Source organism: Mus caroli, unplaced genomic scaffold, assembly GCF_978045245.1.
Source record: "Mus caroli unplaced genomic scaffold, Mus_caroli_1 scaffold_17, whole genome shotgun sequence".
Taxonomy (NCBI): Eukaryota; Metazoa; Chordata; class Mammalia; order Rodentia; family Muridae; genus Mus; species Mus caroli.
Window position 1 is genome coordinate 66,880,304 of NW_028227272.1, and position 11,657 is coordinate 66,891,960.

Genomic DNA, 11,657 nt, shown 5'->3' on the forward strand with positions numbered 1-11,657 from the left:
ATATTTCCAAGTTTTGTGCGGTTTATGAAACCTTGGCTAAGGAAGAACAAACCATAGGCTCAGGACAATACCCATAAAACAATAATAAAATATAATAATAATAACAATAGGGAAGAGCATGAAAGGACCACTGTTCCAACAATGTGAACATTCTCTCCTAAGTAACTCCAGGAGACTTAAATCACCAAAGATGTTTGCAATTCAGGAAAGAATCTTTGGTGCTCGGGTTTATCTCTGAAAGGAAGAAATATAGTATGCCCAGTTACAACAGTTATCAAGCATTTTACCAGCACTCTTTAAAGAAAACATTCCCTAGGACACATCACTTGAACCCAGTCAGAAATGGGAAAAAAATAAAATAAAAAACCTTAAAAACAGAACAATATATATTAACATCCTTCATGTGTATTCTAATGTCTAGCAGTCAACAATAAATCAGGTGTGCTAATACATTAATATTTTGCTTAAATTTGAAACACGTATGAATATATAGAAGAGTGAGAGATTAAACATAGAAATAGATGATAAATGACAAATACGTGACAGATAGATGATAGAAATAGATAATAGGTAGATAGATAGATAGATAAGATAGATAGATAAGATAGATAGATAGATAGATAGATAGATAGATAGATAGATAGATAGATAGATAGAGATAGATAGATGATAAACAGAAGAAAACAAAAAGCAATGCCTAAGTCTGATTTATAAAATTATGAGAATTAATAATGTGGAACTAAAGTATATTTTAAATAAACACAGTTTGGTTAAAATTGTACTTATGCTTTCACTTCCAGAAGTAAATCATAAGGCTACCTGAGGACTTTATAAGGTCACATTTATGCACTTTTTGAGGACACATGTATTTAAAACTTCAGAAGATGTTTTTATTTTTGTTAAAAAGTGCTCTAGCAGTCAGCAATACAAATATGTACTACTTACTAAATAATGAATTGCCTATCCTAAAAGCATTCATATAAGGAACAAAGTCAAGAAAACCTTTTAAAATAAGTTTTCAGAATCATTTGAAGGGCTTTCTAATCTTATTTTAAGTGAAGCTGTGCCTTCGTGCCATGGCCACCACTTGCTTTTAAAATTAATGTGATTATGATTCTGCCCATTTTTAAAAGGTTTTTTTTTTTAGTAAGTAAGGTCTGTCTATATATGATCTTAAGAAAAGATGCCTTGTTAAAATAGCTGGCAGATATTGAGGGTAGAGTTGTGACTGTGTATATTCCCAAAGATGTAAGCACCATTCTGCACCTGGTAATTTGGAAAGAAGGTAGCCGTGGTGACAAGCAAAGGAATAGAATGATAATATCCTCTGCTCATGACCATATTTTGACTTGTGTAGTCTTTCTTTGCCTCCTGGAGCTGTCATATCACCTTTTATCCTTGTGATTTCCTATCTTGTCTTCACATTCCCTCATTATGACAGAGCTGTACTGTAATTTAAGGATTCACAAGCCAAAAAAAAACTTAAAAAAAAAAAAACCCAAAAAACAAATAACAAAAACAAAACTAGGAAATTCATTCAGCTTCTGAAGAGTTGTTAGCATTCCCTAAATTGACAGGTGTTGGGCAATTAACAAGCTTGTTTTTTTAAGATACATATTTTCAAATGTTTACTCATGGGCTTCAATGATTTTGTTTGAATTGTTTCTGGGATAGCAAATCTTGGTGTGTTTAAACCACACAGCACTGGAGGAGTGAGATTTGGGGCATTATAAGGTAAAAGCCATCAGGAAAACGGCCAACCTCGAGTGAGTTCTGTGCTCATGTGTTCTGCTATTTCAAAGGGTGATTTAGACTCCACTTTTCCTTGGGTTTTTCTATTGTAGTTGTCTTGATTTTTAAAAGACACTTGTGTTTGCTCTTTTAGTGTGTGCACAGAACAAACAAACATTTAAGTATTTACTCTGAACTGCTCAAATCTATGGCTCTACAACTGTCAATACCCCAAATCCATTTGGTAAATGTCTTGAAATGTACAGAAAGCAAGCAAGAAGTATCAATAAGTGCAGAATTTCATCAATGGATGCTCATTTTGACCTTCGAATTAGTTATACACAATTAGTTCTCCAAATAGGTTGGTTACATTCAAACAATTCTGGTTCAGAATTACTGGAAAAAAAAATATTGGCTCAAAATGTAGATATTTCTCCTTGTTCTTAGAAGAAAGTTATGTAATTGTTTTCCATTAGTAACAAAAATATGGAATGTATAATGTGTAATGTGTATAGGTTCTCTGTTAATATGTCATGAAGAGATTTGATTAACTGAAGACGTGGGTATCTAAAAGGGGTCCTGGGACTACTACCCTACAGCTATTCAGAAAAAAAATAATAAGAGGATATATGAAATACACCTCTGTCCTCTGTCCTCTGTCGTCCTCTCTCCCTTTCTCTCCCAAAACCTTCAGCTCTACCTTCCCCTCTTTCTCCATCCAATCACCGGCTCTAGCCTTATTTTATACATTAATGTGGGAAGCAGGTTTACAGGAAATCACCTGAGTGATGACTCATTCCTAGTTCACAGCCCCTCACATGAGAACAGAATTAACATCAAACATAATTAGCCCCAGGGCTATCCTCAACATATTTGATTGTTATTATTACTGTAATAAAACACCATGACCAAAAGCAACTTGAGGAGGAAAGTGTTTCTTTCAGTTTCCATGTTATAATCCATTACCAATTGAGATATGTCAGGAACTCAAGGCGAGAACCTGGAAACAAGAAGAGACAGAGTCCCATTAGAACCTTGCTTCCTGACTTGTTCCCTACAGCTTGCTCAGTATGCTTCCTTAACCAAGGACCACCTACACTCAAACTGAGCTGAGCCTTCCAAATTAAATTACAAATTAAGGAGACTCTGACTTCTCTGATAGAGGCAATTCCGTTTGGCCTGATGACTAGGTTTGTCAAGCACACAAAATACTAACCAGCGCAGTCATATACATCTTCCCATTATGATCTGTTGTTCTCACCTCTCTTAGTCTTTCTGTCCAAATAGTTCACATATTCACTTTATATATTCACATATGTTCACATATAAATATGAATATATGTGAGAATATATAAAGTGTGAAATATTCCAAATAAAATAAAGTGCCTGTCATATAATGAAATTTAATCATGGTGATTTTTTTCCTTTCACAAATTCAACAAGAACATTGGGGGGAACTCTCTGAGTATGATTGCATGGCATTAGCATTTCAGGGATTTCTAATGATCAAATAGAGCATTTATCTTACAAAGCCTCGAAAGGTCTACAAGCCAGAGACTATGATAGCCAATTTTACATAAATGTTAAATGTGCGTGTGTGTGTGTTTGTGTGTGTGTGTGTTTGTGTGTGTGTGTGTTTGTGTGTGTGTGTGTTTGTGTGTGTGTGTGTTTATGTGTAAATGGATTATGTGACAGGAGAGAATATATATATTGTCTTAGTCAGGGTTTCTATTCCTGCACAAACATCATGACCAAGAAGCAAGTTGGGGAGGAAAGGGTTTATTCAGCTTACACTTCCATACTGCTGTTCATCACCAAAGGAAGTCAGGACTGGAACTCAAGCAGGCCAGAAAGCAGGAGCTGATGCAGAGGCCATGGAGGGATGTTCTTTACTGGCTTGCCTCCCCTGGCTTGCTCAGCCTGCTCTCTTATAGAACCAAGACTACCAGCCCAGAGATGGTCCCACCCACAAGGGGCCTTTCACCCTTGATCACTAATTGAGAAAATGCCTTACAGTTGGATCTCATGGAGGCATTTCCTCAACTGAAGCTCCTTTCTCTGTGATAACTGCAGCTGTGTCAAGTTGACACACAAAACCAGCCAGTACATATATATACATAAAACAAATGAAAAAAGCCATGACCCTCAGTTACACATATTCTCCTCCAATTGGATAATTTTTACCTTTAAATTTAACCACATATGTAAAATATATATGTATATATGTATACATATACATTTTTCTTCATTCCTCTCTCTTTGCTGATCTTATTTTTCATCTGTAATAATCCCCAAGGAAAGAAGCATGTTTCATTTTTATACACGGGTGTATGTGATTTACAAGTACGGGTCATGAAATTATATACTTAGTTGTTAACTTAAGCCAAACATTTATTGCCCATTGTCATCATGTGCTGTGTATTATTAGGCTGTACATTAGTAACAATACAAAGTCGAATCATCAATCACAAAAATGCAACAAGTAATAGATGAAAAGAATAGTTGTGACAGGCGTGGTGGCGCACGCCTTTAATCCCAGCACTCGGAAGGCAGAGGCAGGCAGATTTCTGAGTTCCAGGCCAGCCTGGTCTACAAAGTGAGTTCCAGGACAGCCAAGGCTATACAGAAAAACCCTGTCTCGATAAAAAAAAAAAATAGTTGTGAGCCAATATGATTACTGAGTAATGAAATGCTACAATTGTTTTCCAAACGTACCAAAAAGTAGCCTAACCTAAATCAGAGTCAAAGAGTTCACACCAATTTACCTAGAAGAAGCAATGTATTTACCTACTGAGTTAAGCTCGGACATGTCCTAGTGAGATAGGCAAAGTGTGTTAAAGTCCACTACTGAGACAGTTCTACTGTGTTTAGATGCTAGCATCCTTTAGGTTCCTTGAAATAAACTTTATAAGATAATGGATGACTAAGAATTGTTCTACCACCCACATTTATGCAAATTTTGCTACCATAGAATCTTCACTCTAAACTGATGGAGCTTTTAAAAATAAAAATGCTCTACTTTGATCATTTGAAATGTGGGCATTGCTGATGCCACGGAATTATACATAGAGAGCTCCAGCCACTCTTGTTGAGTACTTTTTGAAAGAAAAAAAAATCACCATTAATAAAGTTGATTATATGACTGCCACATTATTCAAATATTTCACATTTTAGTTTTATTTAATTCTAAACTTTGAATATTTTTGACTTCGTAAAACTTCTGTGGAACAACAACAACAACAACAAAAAAAAAACCCATCTGCTTACCTCTTCCACTGTGAATTTATTTAGAGGGAGATATTATAAATGAAAAGACAAAACAGTGGCTGAAAACTTGGGCCAGTGGTTAAGGTCATAAACCACCAAGTTAGGTTCTCAACTGCCTTCTAGGTAGCTCATAATGTCTTGTAACTCTAACTCCAGGAAATATAGCAGCGTCTTCAGAACTCTGTGGGAAGCTTTCAATAGATGCATATATTTACAAATAACCACATATACACACACAGACACACACACTCACGTATATACATATAATTATATAAGAACAGATACAAATTAAATCTTCAAAAGAATCATTGGGAAAACTGTTGGTATTGTGTAATTTACATGTTTTCTTCTTAAGTGTTCCTGCAAGGCCCCAAATCATGAAATTAATAATGAAGACACACATTTTAAAATCACACTAACAATGGCTGGGAGTCGGTTGAAACACTTCTAATCACAGAGATAATAATAATGCCCCATGTTATTGTTGATCTACCGATCCATGTTCATGTGTGTGGCAAGACAATACAGTGCTAAAGGTCTGTTTTTTATTTTGTTTAGTTTTTCTTTATCATATATTTTATATGTTTCAAGTATGTTATGCTCTACTTATGTCTAAATGGTATGTTTTTCTTAGTAGACTTTTCTAAACAAGACCTTCCTATTTTATCATATATTTTATACATCTGTGTTATAAAATACATTATCTTTGCCATAGTATAAATATGCTGAGCAAACAAAAAGACATTTATTTTTAATGTGCACAAACATAAAAACTAATTTTTATAAAGATATGATTACTATACGTGCTTGAAAATATCTACCCTATAGTTGTTCAAACTATAAGCCACTACAACATCAAGATATTGGAACAATTAAAATGTAACATCTTTATTTTATTTATTGATGTATGTATGTATTTATTTGTAATAGAATAGATGGATAACTCTGTTGAGTAATGTACCCTGAAAACTGATCATGGCAAATTTTGATGAGAAGGTGTTTCCCTAGGATTTTTTTTGTTGTTGTTATTTTTTCAATTATAGCTAAAATACTCCAGGATTGTTTGAGCACGTGTCATTTCATTCTGTCTACTCTCTCAATTTTAGGTGGTAATTTGACTTTTATGGTAACCTCAAACTGCCCAGAGCATCACTGTCTCTCTTCCATTCAGGCAGAAGAAGATGGTCCAGCACTCAATTGATTCAGCAAGAATCCCCAATGTGCTCAGCGTAGCTCTGACTATGTTTCCCTCTCAAACAAGTCATTATAAATAAAATGGAAAAATGATATTTAGAAGGCAATGATAACATCTGCCACAAGATTATGCAGGCTGCAAATGTGATTATTTACTGGGTTTTGTACACTTGAATTATCTCACAAGCAATTTGTCATAATTTGAAAAGTGTTCATGATCATGATTATAAGGGCTATGCATCTGCTTAATCATTCATTTATTCATTTCATTGTAGGAAAGGCATTTAGGGACACTTTTTCTTTTCTGTTGATATTCACATGGCTTGATATTCAATATATTTACAGCTTAATGGTGTTTGTTAGAAGTAAGATTTCAATTAACAGGTCAATAACTTTTACGGATAGATTTTAGCTTACATTCTGCACTTGTTACAATAACATAAAGTGCATTGTCTGTAAACAGATTTCCTTTTTATCTTTGGCTACTGAGGAAATTTGTGTAAATAATAATTTTAACTGATACTCTTCCAAATCATCTCAGATTTAAAAGTTTTAAGGAGTCTAGTTTATTTTTTACAAAATCAAATATAAAATTCGATTGTGAAATATTTACACCTTAATTAAAACACAGTGCCTGTTGGAAATCTCATCAGAATCATTACATTTAAATATAAGAAATGGTACAATAAAAGCTAATCTATTTTAGATGAAAAGTGGGAATCTTAAAATTAGGTCCCCATCCATTCTAATGAGTTATAGTTGAGAATGTTTGATCCAACTTTTTAACTACTCATTTAGGGATTAGATATTAAATAAAATATTATTTGGTTTTTGGTTTTTTCAAGACAGGGTTTCTCTGTGTAACACTGGCTGTCCTGAAACTCACTCTATAGACCACGCTGGCCTCAAACTCAGCAATCTGCCTGCCTCTGCCTCCCAAGTGCTGGGATTAAAGGCATGTGCCACAACGCCCGGCTGTAAATAAAATATTAAAACCAGCATAATTACCTGTCCATAGCTGACTCTGTTTCCACACAACCTTCCCTGTTCATGTGTTAAACAAAATTGTACAAAGAAAGAGAATTTGTCTTTTTCTACCATAAAATATCTGCTACTATAACATTCCGTACATTTTCATACTAAGTCATCAGACTATTTAGCCACTTTATTTCTCAAATCCACCCAACTTTACAAATTCAACCGAACTTTAACCAACCTTTAGAATTCCCCCACCTGAAAAAGTCTGCTTTAAAACAGCACTAGCTATAAACCCTAGACTATGTTCCCCATCTCAAATTACTGCTTAGGACTGATCTAACTCACTGCCTATCCATTGGGTATATATTTCAGGGATTTATTGCTGTGAAGAGAAGACACCATGACCAAGTTAACTCTCATAAAAGCAAACATTTAATTGCCACCAGCTTACAGTTTCATTGGTTCAGTCCATTATCATCATGGTGGGAAGCATGGCATTGAGCAGGCAGACATGGTGCTGGACTAGAAGCTGAGAGTTCTACACCTTGATCCAAAGACAGCCAGGAAGAGACAATCTTCTACAAGCAGCTAGAAGGAGGCTCTCCTAGGAGGAGACAGAGCCTGAGCATAGGAAGAGACCTTAAAGCCTGCCTAATCAGTGACTTACTTCCTCTAACAAGGCCACACCTCTTACTAATGCCACTTTCCATGGGTTAAGCATATTCAAACCACCACAGCATAGCTTTGCTAGATCAGAGATGTTTGTCAGTTTTTGCTAGAGAGAATCTCCAGAGAAATAGAAACAGGGACAACAGTGTGTGTGTAGCAGGGAAGGGAGCTGGGACGTTTGTGTGTATGTTTTTATATAGAAACTAATTTTGCCAGTGAAGACCTATCTTGAAGCCATGACAGTATACCAACATACATTTTCTTCAAATGTGGTATAAACTAATATAAACCTCCATATACATCCTATCATTAAGGTCTAGACTACTGTATGTACTTGTACTTGTCTATGTTTGAAGAGCATGACTTGTTATAAGGAACTTATCCCTAGAATAAAAAGGGTGATTTGTTCTGTAAGATATGCCTTCTACAAGTCATATTAAAAATCTACCAATATAAATTTCATTTCAATTTAAAAGTGTTGAGGATCATGTCCATTAACATTGGATGTCCCTATTTAGGAACAGAGGAGTAAAAACAAGACTTCAGCTCAGTTTTCTACTCTTCTTCTTAGGAACTAAGAGCTCCCTGCCTAAATTGTTGATGATGTTTAGCTTTTCAATATGCTAATTCATTTAAATATTTCTTCCAGAGATGCTGTATCCAGTTGGTGATATAAGGGACAGCATGACATGGTTCCTACACAGAATGCTTTTATGAGTTGACAAAATAAAAGTAAAGGAAGGAAGAAAGAAGAAAGAAGAGAGAAGAGAAAGAAAGAAAGAAAGAAAGAAAGAAAGAAAGAAAGAAAGAAAGAAAGAAAGAAAGAAAAGAAAAGAAAAGAAAAGAAAAGAAAAGAAAAGAAAAGAAAAGAAAAGAAAAGAAAAGAAGGGAGGGAGGGAAGGAAGGAAGGAAGGAAGGAAGGAGAGAAAGAAAGAGAGAGAGAGGGAGGAGGGAAGGGAAGGGAAGGGAAGGAAGGGAAGGAAGGGAAGGAAGGGAAGGAAGGGAAGGAAGGGAAGGAAGGGAAGGAAGGGAAGGAAGGGAAGGAAGGGAAGAAGGAAGGGAAAGAGGGAAGGAAGGGAAGGAAGGGAAAGAAGGGAAGGAAGAAGGGAAGAAAGAAAGAAGAGAAACATGTACTATTATGTGTAGTAAACTATTTTCCAACTTTAAATCCAAATTATAACATTTAGAAATTGTTTTATAAAATCTAATAACAAAAATTTTAGGGTGAAGTTAACTTTCATCTAATTTGAAACTTTTTTTATCATTTGCTTTCTAAACACAAAGAAACAATATTCTTTTAGTGCATTTTAACTACTCAAAAAATAATCTTGGTGACTAAAGGAATGATACCCAGTCTAGATTTCTGAGTTCATTGGTGTCGTTAGAAACATGATTTCATTATGTATCCATGGCTGTCTGAGGCCTCAGGGCCCTCCTTCCTTGGTATCCCAAGTAGAGGGATTATAGTACATACTGAAAAACTCAAATCTCTAGTTCATAATTCATACTGGTAATCTAGTGTCAACGATCAAAATTAGTGAAAACTCTACAGCACAGTGGATTTCAGAGTGGACTGATCATTATAAAAACTTTGGAGAATAATATATCTATTCTAGGATAATTTTGGATAAGAGTGAAAACTTTAACTATATACCGGTTTCCCTTGCATAGCAAGCCATGTCTTATAGGTAAGGTTTGCTCCTGCAATTCACGGAGAAGAATTTAGCACACCCATCCTTAACAACTCTATTGATATTAGACTTAATAATCATCACTATAAAAATGATAGTTATATGCCAAATTAAAATCATGCTCCCTGTTGTCTCAGGACCTGAATTTGCTCTCACTATGGCATCAGAAAGTGGTTGAATCAATCTCTGTAGACCTCTTTCCAGGATGGGACACTTTTGTCCATACAATGTTTTCATTGAGATAGAAATAGTGAAAAAAAAAATAGAAAGAAAAGAATGAAGGAAAGACAGGCCAAGAAGCCCTAAGTGCAGTGTCCTAATGTAAAGGAAATCAGAGGCACTCAGCACTTCTCTCACAGACAACACCACTCCCTAAATTGCTCTTACTTAAAAGACTGGAACTTAAATCAGGATTGCTTTTGAAAAAGGTTAATTCATTTTATCTCAATTACAGAACTTCTATATAACTTGAATTTCACTAATAAGGCAGTCTTTAACCTCAAAACCTCTTCTTCCGACTAGTGCATTCTGATTCTTTTCTTTGTTGTTTTTGTCTCTATCCCTGGGCTTTTCAGTTGTATCCAAATCCATCAAGCTCTGTACTGGCTTTAGCCACACGTGCTTACCCCTCTTTACCACTAGTGCCTTTGGCTGACACTTGCAGAATTTGTTTAATGTCAGTTTCCAGGGAAGGATCATTGCTTATGACAGAGATGACTTTTCTCCTTATTCTTGAAGTGTATGATCAGACAACATGTAGGGGGAGCAGATATAGTTTACGTGATAGAAAGGCAAGGGGAGCAGATTGCCTTTCTTAGGTAACTGTGTCCATTGTTTTTTTTTCAAAATATCCAAATATTCATCTGAAGAGAAAGTTCTGGTGTAGATAGGCCACATGCTAAGAAGACTGTCTGATTAAGTGGGTACTTGAAAACATGCTGCTTTGTTTTTAAAAACAAATATTAACAGAACTCATAGAAGAGTATTTTTAAAAGCCAACACCCTTTCCTGCAGATGAAGGAAATTCATTTTGAATCAACACAGCACACAAGAGCAGGAGATAAGAATAGTATACATAATGAATACTTATGGCATAGATCTAATTTTATTCCTAAAAGGTTTAGCAAGAAGAGAACGTATTAAGGGGATTACTTAACAGCTTTGTCTACTAGTGAGCTACAGGGAAGTTGAAAGAACCTAGTGGGGAACCCCCCACTCAACTCCCAATTCACCCAACCCCCAATACACCCAAGAATCACGAATAGAACACAACACCTTGATGTAACAACACGAGGTATTTTCATGGCGGAGCTCCGGGTGGAAACGTATCTCACACAGGAGGCAGTGGATTCGACCACGAGGCTTGGAAGCTAGGGGTTTTTATAGAAAAGGAGTGGGACTGGGGGAGGAATTGGCGTGGTTTCACATGATTGGTCCATTTAAACATCAGCAGCCTGTTAACATTAAACTTAGGTCAGAGGGGTGGGAGAGAGGGAGGCGATGTGCCTGCCCGGGCATGTCCTGGTCTGTTCTGCTATGTTCTCAGCCCCAGGTTTCAAAGCTCACAAATAACTCTTTGGGCTATTTGACATACATTACATGAATCACAGGTCTCAAGTTTTATTTCCTTTCAAAGTTTGATTGTCAATCAGATGATTGCAAGTGAGCCTCCTTTTGAAAGTGCAATTAACACAGGGTTGAATCTACCTTATAGTGTATGGTATTTTTAGATTCCAAGTATAGTGGGATTGTCTAACTTATGTAAACAAATGACTAAATGCATTGTCACCATGCTATATACACTCTCTCTAACAATAAAAATGTGCTGAAAGAGTCTACACAATGTATGCAAATGAAAATTACACCATGTTGTGGTCAAGAATAATTGTGATTAGGTATCATGGCTTGGTTGTAGAGAAACACATCTCATATGTTATATCTGAACAAATTATCTATAAGACATGATATTTATCCATGAAGTCTCTGCTAACACCCCATGGGCCAAATTTATCAGTAGTAAGATTTTTTCTTTTATTGAAAATGGATTCTTTTCTTATATAATATAATCTGATTACACTCTCCCCTCGCTCTCACTCTCCCAGTTTCTTCCTATCTCTCCTCTCATCC

The 11,657-nt window shown here is 35.7% G+C and overlaps 1 long non-coding RNA gene across 1 annotated transcript; it reads right to left on the minus strand.

Moving 5' to 3' along the window:
* Window positions 1-731: 731 nt before the first annotated feature.
* On the minus strand, window positions 732-10,875 carry LOC147000666 (uncharacterized). The gene is made up of 3 exons (XR_015045730.1): window positions 10,806-10,875; window positions 7,622-7,774; window positions 732-2,731 (listed from the first exon to the last, which is right to left on the minus strand). It is a non-coding gene; the product is annotated as an uncharacterized LOC147000666 (long non-coding RNA).
* Between the last annotated feature and the right edge of the window lie 782 nt (window positions 10,876-11,657).